Genomic DNA, 22,400 nt, shown 5'->3' on the forward strand with positions numbered 1-22,400 from the left:
AATTCCACCTGGTTCTGGAGAAGAGGAATTGCTCAACCTATGTTAAAATTATAGTCGAAAGTTTTCCCACTTACAATGGCCGATACTGAGCGACTACCTTATAACTATGCAACGAAGAAAGACGTTTCCAATCCGTTCAGTTCAAGGAGAAGTAGTGTAGGATATGACAGGTTATGTGGACTACTCCCTCACCAAAGGCCTAGCATATCTTCCGCCCCGCTGCAGCGGCGTTTGACTCAGGTTTTTGGTGAAGGTGTCGTAACTACGCGGACAGTGCAGTGGTGTTTAACAAGTTTAAGGACGGTGAGGAAACACTCGAAGACACACCATGTGCAGGAAGACCAACACATGTACAAAATGAAGATCTTCAGGCACCAATTAAGGCGTACAGTGGTCAGGGTGTGAGGAATTGGGACTACAATTCAGTGTGAGTGGAGAAACCATTCGGCAGCACTTCTATCAACTTGGGAAGCACTACAAGTTGGTCGATGAGTCCCACATGACTCAACTCCGGACCAGAAGACAACGCTAGAAAACACCTGTTTATTTGCTGTCTCGTCTGACGAAAGAGCCGTTTCTGGACAGGGTGTTGACATGTGATGAGAAATGGATCGTGTACAAAGCTCCACGGCGCAATCATTATTGGTTAGCATCCCATGAACAGGTTCCAAAACAGCCGAAACCAGTACTGTACCAGAAGGTCTTCGTGATTGTTTGGTAGACTGCTCGCGGCATCGTGCATTGGGAACTGCTACCAGCTGGTCAGAGCTCAACTGTGTACTGTGTCTTGAATAGAAAAAGGGTCCTCCTGTCACAGAACAACGCTAAGCCCCACGTAGCTAGGATGACCCGGGACACCATTCTACGCCTTGGATGGGAAACACTATTGCATCCGCCATACTCCCCGGACATTGTACCGTCTGATTATTACCTGTTCCATTCTTTAGACAATCATCTTAGAGGAGCCAGTTCTTGCTAGTAGAGGTGCAAAATGCACTTGGTATCTACTTTGCTTCACGGCGCACCAGTTCAAGCGCGATGGAATCCATGGCTTTCCAGAACGTTGGCAGAAGGTCGTCGATGCTGATGGGGACTATTTTTGATCTTCCAGGTACGTCTTAGGTGACATATCGATGTTCGAAGATGGTGGGTGAAAAAGCGACAGAGCGCATTGGTTACCTTTATAGTTCAAAATGTTACAGTATTTCTAACCCTTCTTCTTATCTTCCAGTTACTTCTACAAAATATTATGGGTTCAGTTGAATTGATTTTCAGTTTAACGTCCCGTTCAGCAGCGAGGCTATATGAGACGTGGACCTACTGATTAACGTGGAATCCGAACCACATAAGCTCCCGCCGGGAATCGAACCCGGGTCTCCCACGCCAACAAAATATTATGGGTATATACCACACTTTCAATGTATGATTTCCTACATGTGTTCATATTATACATATATGCGAATATTACCCCTATATTGGGGGGAAAATACCCAATTCGTAGATTTCAGTTTAAGCTGCACTAACATTGTCACTTGTAACATTATCGCTATGTTACTTGTACACAGCAATAAGGGAAAGTCTACTCTATATTGTCTGAACTTTTCATGCTGAAGAACCCTTTACACTTTGTAATACGTGATCAAAAAGCTTAATGTGTGCATATTCCCCCGAATGGCTATAAATATGTATATACACTGCGTTTTATTCCTAAAAATTAAGGAGCCGATACGCCGGACCATTTCATAAATTTCATACTTTTCACGAAATAATAATAATAATAATAATAATAATAATAATAATAATAATAATAATAATAATAATAATAATAATAATAATAATAATAATGTCCAGTAGCATATCACTGCAGTCTTGTAACTAAAAGCTCTTACGTACATATAAAAAAAGGTGCTTTAAAAAGGCTTGATTCTTACATCTTAATTTTATAATACAATAAACGTAATGAGAATATTTCTTAGTGATTTGTTTCTTGCTTTTTTCTCGTATTGTAAAGGGGAGAAACTAGGCTGCTGTTGTTTGTTTTCAAAGGGCATTAACGTTCCAGAAATATAGAAATTCAATAACAAAACTCATACAGTACATTGTTCACATAATGTTATTCAGAATACTATCATGCTATCAAAATGTTCTACAAACCTCAACTAAGTTAATGGTTAAACTTTGCGAAAAAATCTAGGGGACGTTTCCACTTAATCTCCTATCTAATAATAAATAAAAACTATTAATTAATATATTATAACAGGAACTGAGCAAAGGCACCTCTGCAGAGAAAGTACAAAAGTGGAGTTCCAACAGGAATTTTGTACTGACTTTCAGTTTAGTCCGACTTCAGCAAACAGACAAATTTTTGGGTATAATTTCGTTTTGGGAAGTCAGTCTTTTCTGAAAAAAAAAAAAAAACTGATCGGTTCAGAGCCTCTATAGTTTATATTATCGTGCGAAAAAAGGATTTTTTTTTAAAGTAGGCGCGAGGACGTGCCAGTGAGCGAGAGATATAAGGGCCCAAATATTTCTAGTCCCTAAATACAATTAACTGACTTCAAGAAGAAACAAAGGATCACAACTCTTTCTCTAGAAAGAAAAAGGGGAAACAATTGAAACACTGATTTTCAATAAAACTATGTTTACTATTTGGTATTTTCGAAGTTTCTCGTCAACCGCTTTTTAAGGACAAAAGAGTAAATATTCCGTTCTCAATAAAAAGACGCCGGTACTTCGTTCCGACAGAAATAAAACATTATATAGATATATATATAGATATAGATATAGGTGTCCCGACAAAACGTACCAGCGACAAAACGTACCACTTGAATTTTCGCGACAAAACGTACCACTTTTGACGACCTGTCATAAATGACAACCTGTCATGGATTAATTAAACCATTTCTGATATTTATTCCACGACAAAACGTACCACTTATATAAATTACAACCTGTCTTGGACTAATTAAAACATTTCGGATATTTAATCCGCGACAAAACGTACCACTTCAAGCATTTTTTTTTCAGCGTGTTCACAGATTATTCTCCAGATCGAACAAACTTCTCTTAAAGGTTCTGTACGTGACAAACGTAACATTAAACACGTTTATCAGCGAGTAAGAGAACACGAGTCTTCCAAAATACATTAGACCGATGTGGGTGCTTACATATCTAACAAAAGAGAACATAATGCTAAGAAACTACTTCCTCATGAACAGGTAAAACAACGGCAGTATAAGGTTGAGAACAGACAGGTAATGTATCGAGTTGTCAAAGTGCAGAAACTCATTGGTAAAAGAGGGCTCATTTACAGAGGAAATGTAGCAGCCTATAAACTGAAAGACACAGCTATAGATCATGGAAACTTTTTGGGTATTATTCCTTTCTTAAGCAAATTTGATCTTCCGCTTAAAAGTAATTTAGATAAGGTCACCGAGAAGAGTCATATACAAGGAAGTAAGCAGGATAGTGGTCGCATAACTTTTACTAAACACGGTGAATTTTGTTTTGAATGCTATCAACACACTTATCAGAGAAGATATTTCGAAAGAAGTCTCTCAAGCTTCAATATTTTCTGTTCTATTAGACACTACTCAAGATATAGTAGTTTCAGGCCAGTGCTGTGTTGTTTTACGGTATGTTGTTAAAATGGTTGTTAAACAAAGTATTGTTGTCATTGTAAAATGTATATCTACCACAGGCCAGTGTCCTTGCGGTTTACTGCTGGACATTCTGCAGAAGTTGAACCTTGATATTAAGAAGTGTATTGGAAATTCAACCGATGGCTCAAGTAACATGCAAGGACAATATTCGGATTTTTTCAATTCACCTATGATCAGTTACACTGTGATTCAGTTGATTTTAAGTTTAACGGCCTTTCTAGCAGCGAGGCTATATGAGACGGGACATACTGATTTACGGGAAATCCAAAGCACATGAGCTCCCTCCAGGAATCGAACCCAGGTCTCCCACGACAAAGGCGCATACGCTAACCGCTTAACCACTAAGAAACTCAGTTATACGTGTGGTGTTACGCTCATATACTCAATCATGTCATGTGATCTGACAAAAAATTGCATTGATTCTGTGTCATTGTTCTGCTGAATGACTGTGCGATATTTATGCGTGAGTCTTATCAGCGAATGGACATTTGGAAGATCAAATGTTAACAAATACGTCTTACAGTTATTGCGGAAACAAGATGGTAGAAAACACACTGTTTTTCAGAAAAAGTTTGGTCATTTTTCGAACCCAGAAAGTGCTTTGTATATAGAGTTGACCATAATAATTAAGAAAATTGCTTCTACAGAAAATATCAAACCAAAAGCTAGGTGTAAAGCGAAAGGATATATAAAAGATCTTCTCAAGTTCAAAACAACTCGGACAGCACAAATGTTCCTTAAGATATTTCAAGTGACGACCTCTATGTCAAACTATCTCCAAATAGAGGGTGCTGCTAGTGTAGTCCTATCGGATGGTGCAGACTACTCTGTTCCAAGTGAAAGAGTAGAGAGATGATTTTGAATCCGTTAAGAATGCAGCATTAAGCTTTGCAGAATGGTCCAATAACAAATTTGAAGACTTAGAACGTGATTTCTTTCTCTCTCTCTCTCTCTCTCTCTCTCTCTCTCTCTCTCTCTCTCTTTTGACCTGTCGACAATTCGCCTTCAGAGGTGGACAAAAATTTTCCTGTGAATATGAATATGAAGCTGCTTCTATCCAATGACCAGGTACTGCATCGAAGCATTCAACACAATATTGGACATGGTAGTTTCGAGTATTTCTTCAAGATTCAAGAAGCAATGTACTTTATGGATTATTTGGACCTTAGACACTTCAACCAAGTAACAGAACTTCCAGACGTGCCTTCCGATAAACTTACATATTTTCTGAAAAACTTCAGTAAAGAAGTTTCCAAGGATAATATAAATGTATTCTCTTGGACTTTTGAAGGATGTGGATATGCTTGAAAACATTTATGTTGATGTCTATTGAAAAAGATTTATTAAAAAATATTTCGAATGCAAAAGTGATAGATACAGTAGCATCAAAAACTAGTACACTAAAACATCTGCTAATTTTGTAATATAGTATACGTTCTCCTTGAACTTCATATAATATTTTGAACAATTCAGAATAATATACTGATGAAAGAATTTCATGTTTTAATTGTCAATTGTTAATACTATTGACTTACTGTAGAAAGAAAACTGTGCAACTTGATTTGTGACATTGAGATACTGGTGGGGGTGGGAGAAAGCGCCCGCGCCTCTCTAATAATACCTATCCGTCCCTGGTCCAAAGCCTGGATAAAGTGTGATGGAAATCAGCAAATATTAAAATATTGCATATGCAAGATTCTTGCTGGTATTGGTCTGACGAGAATCTTGCAGGTATGGTCTTGGTGTTGCGAGAATCTTGAAGGCATGGTCTTAGTCTTAGCCTTAGTCTTAGTCTTGGTCTTGCATCGGTACTTTTCTCACCACCAATCTATTCAACTTTTAACCTTATTTTGGCCGATATATATATAAACTTATATGCTGTCCTATCAAGTGGTACGTTTTGTCGCCTGTCATTATTTGATGGCTGATTGGAAGACTCTTCGCAAGTAGCCCTCCAGGCAAGTGGTACGTTTTGTCGCTTGTCATTATTTAAAGTGTTTTTAGAAAACCCTTCACAAGCATCCCTCGGGGTAAGTGGTACGTTTTGTCGGTGGTACGTTTTGTCGCTAGTACGTTTTGTCGCGTATTCATAGATATATAGATATATATATAGATATATAGATATATATATATAGATATAGATATAGATATAGATAGATATAGATATATAGTAAAACTCTGTCCCATATAGGTTGTAGGTAGAACATTAATAAAAAGAGTGTCCGGAATCGACTCCCATTACAGGTTTTATTATAAAAATTTCACTATAAACAGTATTTTACAAAAAATTTACAAAGAGAGTTTCTCTATACTTGTAAGGTAAGATATAAGTAGTCTTTCACCGAGAGGTCGCAGACAGGATCTCCACAAAGTCCCGAAGCAGGCTAGGCAGAGTGGCTATAGGGAGCCCAAAGCTCCAAAGCAAGCAGTGAGCTGGTTAGGTGGTCACAGAGCCCCGAAGCAGGCTAAGCGACTGAGGTTGGGATTCCCGACAAAGCCCCGAAGCAGGTTAGGCCAGGAGAAAGGAAAAAACAGAAGTCTCGAAGCAGACTAGGGGCTTGGGGTTATGTTACTCCTAATGTTTCGATGCAAACAATAGGAGGGGTACCAGAGAACTAGTACAGATCCGCTGTCGGCCATCAAATTTATACGGTCCTCAGACGGCGGTGGCGCTGCTGCTCCGTTATCGTCGTCTGCTTCGTGGGAGGAGCCAGAAGTCCGTCGTCTGCAGGTTGTAGTAGATCCACGTGGTGTGTAGTATTCTCTCGTAAAACCATGTGGTGATGTTTATAAACATAAGCGTAAAGAGTTGTTTGTATACACAATACCACGTAGGACATTATAATATATATCTGCGTAGTGGTTTTATGAAATCGATTCAGTGTCTCAACAAAAGATACCATCTACTCAGTTAACCCTTTAAAACTGGAAGTACTATAAATTAATCACTTCCAATTTTACCGTTCATCGCCATAGAAAAAAAAAAACGTTAAAAAATAGCGAGACGCGAGTTTCTGCAATCGATTAATCATCTTAGAATATATTTCATCTGCATCCTAATATTCAATATTAATTTTCATAGTACGAGAAGCGGTAAGAAAAAGTTTAATCTCCACCTTCATTCCTCTATGCAATCCGAAAGTGTTGGAAGTCTACGATTTCTGGTTTCAAGGTTAGTCACCATACTGAGAAAACAGTAATAGATAGCGAGAAGCAGTTTCTTGATATGGGTTCAGTACCGGAAAAATGTGTCTCATCTCCGACTTTATTTCTCTCGTACAGCCGGAAGCTGTAGACATACACCAACACTTCCATATTAAATATTAATCTTCATGTAACAAGAACAGGAGAAGATAGCAAGAAATGACTTTTTGATATGGCTTTAGCGTCTTAAAAATTATGTCCTTCTCTGAATATATTCCCTTATTACACCTGAAAGAGATAGATCTACCTCATTCAGTTCGAGTAGTGAATTCAGATAGTTTGGAAATCTATCGTATTTTCACAATGCGAAACAAAATTCCACTTTTTCGGTTGGTTTCAAGTTTAGCGCCTCTCAAACATTTATTTTCGTCCTTCGAGATATCAAGGATCTACATGTACATGTGTATGTAACTGAAGAGTGACAGCAAACGACCCTTCCGATGGATGTACAGTTATGGAATTTACATATTGCGTGTGAGCTATTGATAAGATCCCTCAGCTACAATTTACGGATATAGTATAAATGAAGCTGCATCAGTTCCCGAAGGAGCAGGACGCTCATACTTTTAGGGATTATTCATTGAGTATGTACGAACTTATAAAGGGGGTAACAAAGCGACTTTTATTTACTTATCGACTGATACGAAAGGGGGTTCTCATGTATACTATTACCCAATTTACATTTCAAATGTTATTATTACCTAAGTTAAATTTAATTTTCAATAGATAGTATGAGCGACTAATGCAAGATGCTACATCACATACGAGCACAAATCAACAATTTATGATTTATCTATACCAATATATCTATTTCATAGCAACACATTTCAGTTTAATTGTTAACATCCTTTTTTAAAAAATAAATCTCAGAAAGTAAAGGGTTTTGACCCTTTTCCTTCCAGCAAATTCACAGTTCCATTTTTCTTTATTATGACTAGCAGTGCATAATTTAAGCCTCAACCTCTTCACTGAAGCTGGAGAATCATCATGAGGCATAAGTAAATAAATCAAATCAAAAAATCAAGTAATACCAAGTAAGTTATGTCATTTATTATTGTAATATATATTATATATTTAATTACTAAATATAATAGTTTATCTTCATTACGAAAAAAGGTAATTTACCATATATTCGTTGACTATAGGAAAGTATATATATATATATATATATATATATATATATATATATATATATATATACCGTCAAATGGGGTGAATAGAAACATGGGGGTGAATAGAAACAAAACTTCCAGATTAGTTTTGGATTTATCTGGACGATAAATTAATCAAGAAAACTGAAAATTTTTAACATAGTCTTATACGGCTAAAGTGTTCAGGGCAGAGACAAAATGTTTTACTGAGTTGGAAACACTGAGGTAGACGGCAGTAGCATTAATGTGTTACTGAAATCTTACACGGTATTTTAGCGCTCCTCAAACTTTCTTGGTAAGTATGACATTTTCATATTTGTTGCATCTGAACATATGCCTATTTTGTAGTTTGTTGTTTCATTTACTGACGTTCATAGTAAAAGTTTTCCTTTTGTAAATTATTTTTAATCAAAATTTAACTTTACTGGGTTATTGTTATGATCTTTAATTAGTGGGGTGAATAGAAACACTTCTTGAGGAGCGGAAAAAAGGACAGGAATGAATCAACAATCTCTAAGAACAAATTTTCAAGTGTTCTGAACAAAAAAAAAAAAAAAAAAAAAATGTGTGACAAACTGAAGGAGGAAAATATCAGGGCTGGATTTGAAAAGTGTGGAATTTTTTCCCTTTGTCGAGACCAAATACTGAGGATGCTGCCAAAAAGAGACAATGAACGAGAAGAAACAGAACAGCAAAAGGCATCTCAGACTGTAAACCGTTCCCTTATGGATCTTCTCAGGAGCATGAGAGAAGATGAAAAAATTAAACAAGGAAAGAAGAGAGTACGAATAGATGTTTCTGGTAAGAGTTTTGATTTGTTTTCTGAAAATGATGCATTTTCATCAAATCACAACGAAACTCAACCTACCCTTGTATTGTCGGAAGAGGAGAAAGACAACACTCCAGAAGACAACATTCCAGACGATCACGAACTAGATGATAGTTTTCTAAAGCTGGTAATTTGGCTGTGGTAAAGGTTTATGAGACGGTAAAACTCGATGAGACTATTCACTACCCAAGTGCGAAAATGTGAACATGATGGATATGTGGGTGTTTTATAAGAGAGCACATAAACAATGAAATTTTCGGAAACTTCTGAAGAATCGTTCTTTCTACATGAGGATATTGTTACGAAACTGTTGGGTTTTATTAGGAGTTCGTCAGCACGCTTTGAGTATATGATAAGTTTCGGGCTCCTTCGTGGCTAAGCGGTTAGCGTACTCTCCTTTGGCGTGGGAGACCCGGGTTCGATTCCCGGCGGGAGCTCACGTGGTTCTGATTCCACGTTAATCAGTAGGTCCACGTCTCATATAGCCTCGCTGCTGAACGGGACGTTAACCTCAAAATCAACTCAACTCATGATAAGTTTCCCTGGTGATTTCAGTGGTTTAAATCTTATTCATATATCATCAAAACTGTATGGTCGTTTGTACCTATATTGTGCATTGTATTGTTTTATAAGTTTGTAACTTATGTAATACTGGTCTTATTGAACTTATATCCTGCAGGTATCAAATAAATAGTTCGTTTCAACAAATACGCTGTTTCTTTTTCCATTTTCAATAGTATAAAAGAAACAACAATGAAAATAAAGTCATTGTTTCTATTCACCCCAACTCATGGGGTGAATATAAACATTAAGAAAAATCAAGGTGAAGAAAAGTGGAGTTGATAAATTAATATGACGTTTACTGAACTTCATTAGCATGTTAAGACCTTTTTTTTGAAATAATCTGATACGCAAAATCTTTAACATCACCAAACTTATATACTCATATAGCCTAAAATGTGTTTCTATTCACCCCATTTGACGGTATATATATATATATATAGTTTTCTTACAGTTACCGTACATATACAGAAGTTATCAATATAATGCAAAAATCTGCAGTTCATCTTCGTAACACGTAAGACGTGTGAAGAGGTAACACTGAGGATCCATGTGGAAGGTCTTATGTTGTTAGTGGCATGTTGAATGGGAATCGTTTATAATACGCCGGAGGGGGAAGGACGGAGGCGTGAATTGATGCAGGTAGACGGTGGTGAAGCAAAATTTCAGACCTCTGTGTTTTGAAGAGGCGGTTAGTTGGCTCAAGCGTATCTAAGGTGCCAATGTATTACGTGTGTCGCCAACAAAACTGTTCAAGGCAAAGAAAGCCTACAAAATTCATGGCAAAAGAACGTCGAGGGAGAAGAATAGTGAATGGTAGAGAACATTTAGTAACAGGGATCGCCGAGAATCGAATATAGATGTCATCAGGGAATATAGAACGAATGCTGCAATAGTGAATGTGGAACTCAGTCACCACCTAGAACAATCTATTGCTACAATCATAGTTGAGCGCGAGTAGCAGAACTTGAATATGAGCTTGCAATTTTCAAAACCTCTGATCACCGCCAACAGTGCTTAGAAAATATCTCCTTTCTGAATTTCACAACATTATTTCATTTCGCACGTGATTTTTCACGTGATTCCGCCAATAAGTTATTATTAGCTTTAACGGTACATGCAACGTTGATAAAGCATTAAAGGAATAAAAGAAATTATAAATAGTGATCAAACTTACAACTCTAGTCGCAATAACGATTCTTTTAAAAGTGTCACCTTACCTTCCTATCTGGTTTCGATTCCTGGCGGGAGCTCATGTGGTTCGGATACCACGTTAATCAGTAGGTACCGTCTCATATAGCTTCGCTCCTGAAAGCGACGTTAAACTCAAAATCAACTCAACCTATCTAGAAGAAGGGCGAAACAAAATTCATTACTGTTACCAACTAACAAATATTTACCCCTCCCTTTCTTGTTGTTGTAAAATAATAGTTCTATATGTCAATTCATAAATATAATAATACTATTACGTTCATGTGTAAACCTAAAAAGAATATGACATAAAGTACCGGTATATCTCTTCTCTTCCTATCATTAGCTTCGACTATGTGGCTTTTTCTTTCCTTCTATGTCATTTTAGTAATACTACTACCACTACAACAAGAACAACAAGAACAACATTATCAACAACTACTACTACTACTACTACTACTACTACTACTACTACTAATAATAATAATAATAATAATAAATATACTGTTTCCGTCAGAAACTTGCAAGTTTAAGGTTTACAGTGTAGAGCACTGCCGACGAAACCACACTGAACGTTATTTATGAAAAGACCGAAAAACATTATTCACTAACTTATTGTCCACGGTTTGAACTGCAAGAAATGATATTTCTTCGCGATAATGTGAATACAAAAGTGAAATGTGTTTCTACACAATTTTCTTTTTTCTCGTATGACTGGATAATTAAAAAACTTTTATTGTTGTAAAGAAAATAAAACATGCCTTCAGCGGGAATCGATCTGAGGATCCTATGAACTTGAGCCCACGGTGTTACCGATTACGCCATTAAGATCTGCTCACACAGAAATCACCACATTGAGTGATTTGTCGAAAGATTCAAAGCACTTTACATCGTATTGTATTTTTCCTAGTTTCGTTCTTATTGTATTCACTCTTTGCGTTTTTCGTACAATGCACGAAAAAACAAATACATTTTCCGCTACGATGTCCAGAAATACTGTTTTAACTAATCAGCAAATAGGAAGCAACTGGCGAAATGATATGGGGTAATGTGTAGTATTTTATTTTCATAGCAGCAAAGGGCAAGATACTATCCGCGGAAAACATGCATATAATTGTTTGACACATAGTACCAGTTTTTGGTGCAATGTTGTTGTTTTGAAAGCAGACATATGCAGTTCATTCTCTCTTTTGAGTTTAGATTTGCGGCGCCTAAGTCCACATGCACTGATACATTAACCGTGCAATGCATAGTGGGACTAGTGATGAGCAAATGCAAGACCAAGACCAAGACCCGGGTGGTCTTGGTCTTGGTCTTGTACTGGAACCTTTGGTCTTGGTCTTGGTCTTGGTCTTGCACACCCAGTCTTGGTCTTGGTCTTGCTTGCAAGTGTCTTGCAAGTCTTGCTTTTTAGAAATCTTATGCTTTTCATAGGTAAATTTTACTCTGGATATAAGGGACAATAAATTCTACAATGCGCCAAAAGTAATGGAAACACAATGTAGGTTTCTAAATATAATATAGTGTAATCATGTAATCATGGATGTAATCAACCGTATAGGTATGATGATAGTGTACAACATAGGCGATGACCTTTATTTTTTCAATGGGTGCCCACGCTCACTACTTATAAATCACAACGTTTCGTAATCTTTTTATATTTTTTAACAGATCCAATACTCCACTGGATTCCAAACTGGGGAGGCTACTCCTGAGACGCATGAAATAAATTAAGACGGCACAGATTACTGAAATATCATGAATTGCAAAATTATTTTCACATTGTAAAGCCGTCAGATTTTTTCTTTTCAACCACGATTAGCTAATCTTTGTATTGAACAAACTTACAATTAAATATTGAGATTTTGTTTTGCTGATCCCAATATGTACTCTATGGAGCAGAAACATGGGCATTACGCAAAAGCGATGAAAAATGGAGGATTTCGAAACGTGGGTATGGAGAGAAAAAAGGAGAGAATTAGCTGGGTTGAACGGAAAACGAATGAGAATGTGTTAGATGAACAAGCAGTAGGGGAGAAAAGAATTTTAGACGTAATTAAGAGGAGGAAGAGAAACTTGTTGGGACATTGGCTGAGGAGGGACGTGTCGACTACATGGGTATGGTGGAAGGAAAGAGAGAATGGGGGAGGGAAAAAGAGACTGTAGTTGAAGGAAGATATTAAAACAGAAAATTGCTACGTCACGACGAAGAGACTAGCTGAGGACTACCGTATATCGCAGCTTCTCAGTTGCAGCAAGTGATCTGCCAATAATAGCAGAATAGCTATGATGATGATGATGATATGTTTAGCAATATTGGCGAAGAAAGAGACAAAAAATTAAAATAATAATGATTATTATCAAACGTCTTAATATTTTAGAATAATTTGGGTGAGAACTGAAAACGACTCAACTGCGTATGTCTTTTGTGTAAACTCAATATATATAAATACTTTTGACCTATATTAGAAATACAAAATAACGGCATCGAACTCCAAGTTATTTGAAATAACTGTACAAAATCACTCTCACTTGTGAATATGGATTATTTATTGCTGTATAATGTTACATCACTCAATCTTCGATGCGCCGTCTACCTAAGGAGGCTAAAAGTTGTATTGATAAACGTATAAGCATATTCAACGTATGAGCATCCGCTCATGAAATCAAACTTGTGGTCACATGCACTAAGTTTTTGTCAATGTCATGAAAATGCTATTTCGATATTAATATATAAGCAGACATTAAAAATTTCCAACCGATGCTTGAGCCTCGGAGCCAAGGCCATACTCATGTTGTCGGCACCTATCGTGTACGGAATTACCGATGTTCACTACTACATCCCGCTTTAGTTTTGGAAGAACTCCACTAATACGCGTATGTTTTCAAATGAAATGAAATATCCAGTTTAACGTCCCTCGATTATGCACCGAGGTTAAGGGAGACAGTGATGATGAGAAATGAATGAAATGATGGAATGAATAAAGTAGGAGGGAGCGGGAAAAACAGAGAAAACCCAAGCACACGGTGCTTGTCCACCAGAAAGCTCACTTGGTGCAAGCTGGGATTGAACAAGGGACCCCATTCACCAAAAGTGAACGCTCTACTCCTGAGCTGGTACTTGTGCAAGACTCTTGCGCAAGAGTCTTGGTCTTGGTCTTGGTCTTAGTCTTGCAAAAACTGCAAGACCAAGACTCTTGCGCTCATCACAGATATGGATCATAGTGGTAAATGATCTGTGTTTTCCTACATAACGGTATGTAGTTGCTAATGCATGTTGAACGAAATTGGGAATGTTGGAAGCTAGTTGTAATTCCACAGTTTCCGCATAGATGGCACTATTAAGTGTACCGGTACTTCCGTTACTCATTTTCATTTCCATTTGCAAAACTACTTTTTCACAGAAAATAAGGAAATCATGCATTGTAGGGTTAAAGGAAAATATGACTCGAAGTAGTCAATAAACCTTTCTAACGATCCTCTTCTCGACTAATTGAATTCCCTATTTTCTTTTCTATTGTCATTTAGCAGTTAGTATGCTTTGCATATGTAGCATCCAGTGTTTGAAGAAGACCAAAGAGACACATCTGAACGGCTTATCTTCAGCATGACTTTCCTGGAAACTTTTAAGCTGCTTTTCAATATATTTATCAGTTCTATAAGGTATGATTTTGTTTATATTGCACATATATAAAATTAGTATTTACATTCTTTAGTTGTTTGATTTAAAACTATTCTAAACTTACATTTGCAAGATATAGGCTGGCCATATCTCTTTGAGAGAAAAACGATACATCGGACTTTATAAGAACGAGACATTAACGTTTTATTGCATAAGAATATTGAATTTATCATTATTCTTTAGCATTAGAACATACATAAAAACTTAGATATGGACGAATTTCGTGAAAAATGTAGTTTCGCCTGATAGATATCACAAGGCTAGATCCAAAACGTCATAAAACTTTCTATGAATAAATTACTGCAGATCGATTAGTTCAAAGCAAAGAATGATGATGTTAATACAACTGCATTGTAACACTGGTCAGTGGTCCCAACATGCATATCACTTTACTGTGTTATTTCAACAGCAAAAGTCCGGTGTCGCGGCTAACACAATGCTATTACTGCTATAGAATACTTTTCTGTACTTCATATAAACTCCATATAAACTGAAATTCTGGTGTTACCGGCAATTTAAGAGACGTCAACTTTTCTTCACAGAACAAGTAAATCATTATTAGAATCTATGTAATTTTTCCTCTGTGCCTTTGCACACAATGAAGAAGCACAGTCCTTCTTGTATTTTTTTTTGTCAGTTTACTCGAAAAAAAAAAATAAAACAGCCTTTACACGCAAATGTGTAAAAAGAAGAAAATTTACTTATGAAGTTGTCTCAATCACAAGGGTTCATTTTATTACGACCTTACTCACCTTCGAACTTGCAGTGGCAGTTGGCCCTCGCATTCGTTTACTCTCGCCCTCGTCTTGGAAACTTATCTTCACCCTCGCACACCTTCACCCTCGCCCTCGTTCATCCTCACCAATCGCGAAGGAATTGTCCATCTCCCTCGCCATCGTGCTGCAAACTTCAGCTGTCTTACTAGCAGCACTTTAAACCTAACAGTGTAGACCTTTTTTTTCATCTACATAAAAAGTTTCCAGCACAGGCAGGGCAACAATGAGGCACACCCGCTTCTAAACGTAGCACTGTTTCTATCCGAAAATTTTCATGGGAAACATGTAAATATTGTTTTTATTTGCATTATTATTTTTAATAATTATATAGAAGTACACAAAAGAAATTGTTGACTGCAATTAAATGAAAGGAAGAATATTACCTATCTATAATCTTGCTATGACGCTAGCCTTTCATCTAGGAGATATGGGAAATGTTATTTTAAGTATTACCTCTCTCCAAAATTGGTCAAACAGCAAATTCCAAAATAATTGTTGTTAAGGAAGCTTATCCTTCTCCCTCGTGTGCCCTCGTTCCCGTGAAGGAAATTGAACAGCTCACAGATGACGAGAAGGATAAGTAGTGTGATGTAGGTATGGGCTCGCCCAGTTTTTGCACGGGGGTTTCAAATGACACCACGGAATGGCACACATATAACTTTATCCGGAGTAGCAGACGACATCTAAGTATAGACCACACCCAGTGGCGTATTTAGGGGGGGCTTCCGGGCTTAAGCCCCCCCGAAATCTTACTTACTATAGTAAATTATATGAAATATCTTGCAGAATTTTCACATTTTCAGGCAAAGCCCCACCCGAAAGTTAGCAAAGCCCCTCCCGAAACAAAATCGTAAATACGCCACTGACCACACCTCAAAAACCGAAAATGGACTTGACCGTGTCGTTGACGTTTCCCCGCTATCCCTGTTTTAGGGTTCTTCTCGTCATCTGTGAGCTGTACCTCGCCCTCATTCACCCTCGCCATCGCGAAAGGAGTTGTCTATCGCCTTCGCCCTCGTATTGGTAATTTGTCCTCGCCTTCGTGCACCCTTGCCCTTGCATTGACATTTGACCCTTGCCCTCGCGAAGGGAGTTGTCTATCGATCTCGTTAAACTAGGAACGTTAAAATAAATGCTTATTAAATAAAAAAAATAATATATCCTTTATCTCTCATCTTTAGGTTCAAACGGGACCATCCTTAATGTCAACACATTATAATTTGAAATTTTTACTTCGTAAATAGTTACTGGTATAATTATTGTCCTGTATACCATACTACTGTAGAATGTATGTTAACCAGTGGCGTAGCCAGAGGATGACTGATCTGGCTCTTGACTCCTCTCATTAGTATAGACACACCAAAAATGATTCTGCTTACATGTAGCACGCTCAATTTATGATTTCGATGTGACGGCCTTAAAAAAATACCAAAATAAATTACTGTACAGCCATGTTGAAAAAAGCTCACTTTCCAGAAGCTATAGTCATATACTGTATACTTGGAATCTTTCTTGTTAACATTTCTCTTCAAAATTCACCATCTGTGGATGCGAATAGAAAGCATTAGAAAAGAAAGTAAATGCTTATATTTAATTTACCGTACATGTAGTCACTCCCTTATATATTCGTGCTCCCGAAATAAGCATAAGGAAGCTTATATTCTAGGTATGTGTGTTTGTGTAAGGGTATGTACGTATTTGTGTATATATAGTGCTTTATTTCTCGGGAACTACTGACTGGATCTAAAGTAAATTTGGTGGACAAACAGCTCATCGTCCAAAGAATAAAAATTGATATATTTGGTGGCCGAGCTCAGGCAGGGACAGCCTCGTCTTGTATTTGGTACTTTATTTCTTGGTAACTACTTGCCGGATTTTACAAAAATTTAGTAGACAAGTAACCCATTATCTAAGAATATTTTTACTAATAGGCTCCATTTCCCCCGCCCTGGCCAATTTTTCCGGTCCTATTTATTGTAAACGCACATTTCAATTTACTTTACTTCAAAATAATATACATTGAAAACATAAAATAGGAAATAAATTGGTTTCTCATTTTCTTCCTTTACCATCTGTTAAAAATAAATCTAGTTGGGTAAATTCTTCCCAATTAATTCCTGTTACCACCGCCTGAAAATAAATAGAATAATATGGTGAGAAAAAGAAATTTAAGACGAAGACACACTTCTAACAACCAACAGGAATGTCATATTAAAGCTTGTTATTGGTTTCCAAAACATCTTTAAGTTCTGTTTCGTTCAATTTTCCATTTGATTTGTTGCCGAGCTAAACATAAATACTTCTTCAATAACACACACACACAAAATGAAATGAAATCTTTGAGTTTTACGTCCCACGATTATGCCGGTGAGGCTAAAACAGACAGTAAAGATGAGAAGTGAATGAAATGGTGGAATGAAGAAAGCGGGAGAAAACGGGAGAACCCCGAGAAAACCCATGAGCATGGTGTTTGTCCACCACAAAGTTCACACGGCGCGAGCTGGGATCGAACGAAGGACCTCAAACACCGGAGGTGAACGTTCTACCACTGAGCCAGCGCGCTCCCTAACGCACACACAATACCAGGTATAATTACACACACAAAAGAACGTGAGGTTAAACTGTTCTGGATTATTTTCAGAAATGTTTATTTTATTGATAACATATTTCCAAATCTGCATCTACAGGGTGTTTCAAAACAGCACCGACAACGTTTGGGAGGTGATTTCTGACACCAAGATAAGACATAAAGTATAGACCATCCTGGGTGCACAAATGCTTCCTTTCAAAGTTATAGGCTGCTGAAAACACGAAAAAATGAACTTTAAAGGCCCATAGCACCAAAACTATGGGACCTATCGTAGTCGAGTCAAGACTTCACTTAGGAACTATTATGTGCTCTATCCAAAATGCGTGTCTCAGAATCCTAAGCTACTCACGCAACAATTTTTGTAGAGGCAGTTTGGCCAGGGGCATATAATATGAAGTACTCTTCAACTACCTCCATAAAAATTGTTGCGGAAGTACTACTGAATTCTGAAACTTGGATATTTGGATAGGGCACATAATAGTTCCTAAGTGAAATCTTGGTCCGACTACGATAGGTCCCATAGTTTTGGAGCTATGAATCTTTAAAATACATTTTTTCATGTTTTTGGCAGCCTATAACTCCGAAAGAAAGCATTTGTGCACCCAGGATGGTCTATACTTTTTGTCTTATCTTGGTGTCAGGAATCACCTCCCAAACGTTGTCGGTGTTGTTTTGAAACACCCTGTATAAAATTTCATAGTTTGGTGTGTTAAAAATCATATGCGCCCACTTTCTCTTCTTTCCTCGATTCTTCTCCACGTATTCTCCACTATGTTTAGTGAAGTTAATTAATTTTATTGAATAACTTCACTAATTATTAAAAATATTTAGAGATATTATTTAATATTATGTTGACCTTTCTAATGTTATCCTTTGCCTCATTCTTAGCTAATTTCTAATACCCATTATGTCCTCATTTGTTGTATAATGTTCACAATCCCAAATTACAAGTACATGTTCCGGTATTTGGTCTAGTCTGCAATTACATGTTTGTTTTCTGTTTAATCTGTTAAGGTAAGATTTGAAAGGTTCATGGCCTGTGAGTACTTTCATTGTCTTTTTTATTTAATTCTCCTATTTTCTTCCTTATTTTAATGGCCGGAATATATTCTTTCAATTTCTATTCTTTAGTCTAATTTTTCCACCCTTGTTACTACTTTCTTTAGATATGAGCGTCCAATTCTGCTTCACTATTTGGAATTAATTTATTTCTAACATTTTTGCCAAATCTTTGTTTTTAATTCAATTTTTAATTGCTTATCTTAGTACTTGGTAATGTGCAGGTTCTTCTTGCGCCAGTAATAATTGAGACTTCTCTCTCTGTGGTCTGTTTATGGTTTGTCTACATATTATGTTCATAAAAAATCTATGATACCTTATATTTGTATAATGATTATAGGTTTGTATAGATCTGGAGTATTTTATTAGGGATCTGGTAGTCTCTCCGTACAAATGTCAGCAGTTTGTGTACAACCTTCTTTTGTTAATACCACTTCAATACATCTTGCGTGCTTAAATTTCTCATCGATTCATACTCCCAAGTACTTAGACTCCTTTATTTTTATTTATTTTATTATTTTTTTTTCTTACCAACTTTAATATTTTAAGAATAACGTTTCCTTGAATCTTTTGGTCGAAAATAGTATGTTTAGTTTTGTTTCCGAAAGTGTAAGGTTATTTCTTTTGCACCAGTTTTGTAATTTGTCTAATATTTTATTTCCTTCCCTTTCTAATTCAACTCTTGGGGGCGCTGATATAGCAATAGTTATATCATCTGCATATCTTATTACTTCTGTTTCTTCCAAATTTTCCAATAATAATAATAATAATAATAATAATAATAATAATAATAATAATAATAATAATAATAATAATAATAATAATAATAATAATAATAATAATAATAATAATAATAATACATGGCTCTATTGCAACAACCCATATTAATAACAAGGGAACATCTTATATTGATAGTAGCATTGCTCAATCAAACAATGTGCAATCGATAAAGGAGTGAAGAAAAGTAAGAAATCCAAAGTTTTATGGGCCGACACGCAGAAAAAACAGGAGATACAGATGAAAGAAGAATCTAGAATCATGTGAAAATAGCAATGCAAAAGATACACTGACACAGAAATAACTTCAAAATGTTTAAAGTAATCAAAATGGTATTTACACAATAGTATAGTAAGCAAACATTGTACCCACAGACATGCTCAATAACATCATATGTAATGCAGTGTTGCCAACTGAGCACAAAATGAAGTTTTGTTAAATGGCACGAAACACAAATTATAGCATGTAGAAAATCTAAGTATGATTAGAACCATACCTGTGAAGTCATGATGCACCGTGTTGCCAACATTTGAAGATATGCCTATATGAATTCCTGCATAAATTTCGGATGTAGAAGAGTACATACATTACCAACACACTGCGGAGCGCTTTATGAACAGCAACACTAAAAAATTGACCACTAATAATGTGTGAGGTGATACAATATTACGCGCATCAGAAACGTGAGCCTGCTAATCAATTGTCAATCCAAGAGCGTGCATCATTTCAGTTTTGTGTGTTGTGTTTTATACTATTCTGATTTTCCACTTGGGCAAACCTGCTTCAACACTGTGCTTCGTCCCTTATTTTCACGCTTCAGTGATTATATTATTGTTTGTGGGCTCATATTTTGATTTTAACTAGTTAGAATCGTGTACTATATGTTCTCTTATTATACTCTTGTGTAAATATCATGTTGATTACTTTAATCATTTTGAAGTTATTTCTGTGTCAGTGTATCTTTTGCATTGCTATTTTCACATGATTCTAGATTCTTCTTTCCTCTGTATCTCCTGTGTTTCTGCGTGTCGGCCCGTAAAACTTTGGATTTCTCACTTTTCTTCACTCCTCTATCGATTGCACATTGTTTGATTTGGCAACGCTACTATCAATATAAGATGTTCTCTTGTAAGTACCCCTGTGTGCATCTTTTGTAGTTATTCTAGTTATGTCTTTATGAGTTGATCTATACGTTATATCCCGATCTGTGCAATAGTTCAGCATGAGTTCATGCATTGTTTTGGCTATAGATTGTCAAAGCTTCCACTTATTTCTATCACTATCCTATTTTTTCCTGCTTCAACTAGTTTCATAGCCTCCTAATAGCTACTCCTTTTGTGGAAACCATGTTGTAAAGCATGTTTTTCCGTTTTTTAATATTTGTTTAACCTTTTTATTATTACCCTCTCGAAGAAATTTCCAATTATATTTAAGAAGCACATTGGTTTATAGGCTTTTGCGTTGTCATTTCATTTTTCTTCCCTTTTCTTGATAATTACCTGTTCCACTATTTTACAATTTTTAGATATTTATTTCAGTTTAGACATATGTTATATAGCCTTGACAAGTATGACGCTCATTCCTTCATTTGCTTTTTGAATATTTCTGATTTTACTTTCTCGGTTCCTCTGGTTTCTTTCTTTCTCTCTCTCTCTCTCTCTCTTTTTTTTTTTTTTAAAAAAAATTATATTTATCAACTCTATTTCTATTTTCTCCGTTAGTGTGTCCACCTTATCGTTATCTTCTATTTCTAGAAGATTTATTATCTTTTTCTCTAATTTTTTCAGTCATTTTTTTTTAGTATTACATATTAGGGTGTTATCTGATGAACCATTTGTGGCTTTACTATTTATTTCAAATACGATTAAATTATGTTCCCTTAGAGTAGTCTCGTTCAGTATCCTCCAATTTGTGATTGGAGCTAATGTAGTCCTAGTAAATTTATGCTAGTAAGATTATGTCTATGTTGGACTGACTGCTCCTTGCGTAACCCTGCAGGTATGTGGATGGCCTCTATTTATTACTAATTCACTTTGTGTGACCATTTCTTTTGTTTTTTTCTTTTTTAATCAGTGACCCTGCTATTCCAGATTGGTGATTTTGCATTTGCTTCCATAGATATTAGTATGTTGTTCTTTTTCACATATCTTTGTTAGATTTCTTTAAAAAGTTCGAGGTCTAGAATAAATTCACAGTAACAGTTCATAATTTTGAAACTTCCAAAATATGTCCTGAGTTCGATGTTAAATGTCCATATATATCTCTGTACCAAATTTAAAGTTTTGTACTTTTATTTCTGTTTATTATCATAGCTATATCTCTCAAGTACGATTTTGATCTGGTTTCTCTGCCATGTTTCTAGGTTTTTCACCTTCGTTAGGTTTCTCTCGTGCGTAGATCACCTATATAGTTCCCATTATTGTTTATTTGTTATTTCTAGAGTATTAAAATTAAGTCTATTTTATCTTTTCCGACAGGTCTTTATCATGTCCATAACTGTTATTGATCTCCCCATGTTGATTTGCATTATATTGATATCCTCCCTACTTAAAATAACCATTTTTTTTTTGTCAGAGATTAAAAAAATTAAACGAAGCATTGTCTAAGGAATAAAGATCACTATAATTAGTGGCCAAGTTCGGTTAGGAACAGGCTCGATTCGGCAACAGAGATTGTGCTCTACAGCTTTATACGCCGAGAGCTTCTGAGTTCGGGTCGATTTGTTTTAAACTGCATAGCTTCTGTTTAGCCAAATTATTAACACGCATGACTTTAGTGTGCTTGCTTCCTTACTAATGGAAGCACTAAGGGTTTTCGGTGTTGATCCAGTATCACGATGTAATTGGGAAGCAACGTGAATTAAGATGTATCGGACGGAAGCCGTAAGGAATTAAGAAAGCCTGAAATAATGAAGCTAG

General features: G+C 36.2%; 1 protein-coding gene across 2 annotated transcripts in view; it reads left to right on the forward strand.

Moving 5' to 3' along the window:
- The first annotated feature begins 7,710 nt into the window (after window positions 1–7,710).
- LOC145689234 (uncharacterized) overlaps window positions 7,711–22,400 on the forward strand; it is a 41,008-nt gene continuing 26,318 nt past the window's right edge. The window contains exons 1-2 of one of the 2 annotated variants that reach the window (XM_081763372.1): window positions 7,711–7,900; window positions 14,127–14,261. The gene's annotated coding sequence lies outside the window, so the exon portion shown is untranslated. The remainder of the gene's footprint in view (window positions 7,901–14,126; window positions 14,262–22,400) is intronic. The other variant, XM_081763376.1, reaches the window with a different exon arrangement.

Source organism: Thermobia domestica, chromosome 1 (assembly GCF_964235325.1).
Source record: "Thermobia domestica chromosome 1, izTheDome1.hap1.1, whole genome shotgun sequence".
Taxonomy (NCBI): domain Eukaryota; kingdom Metazoa; phylum Arthropoda; class Insecta; order Zygentoma; family Lepismatidae; genus Thermobia; species Thermobia domestica.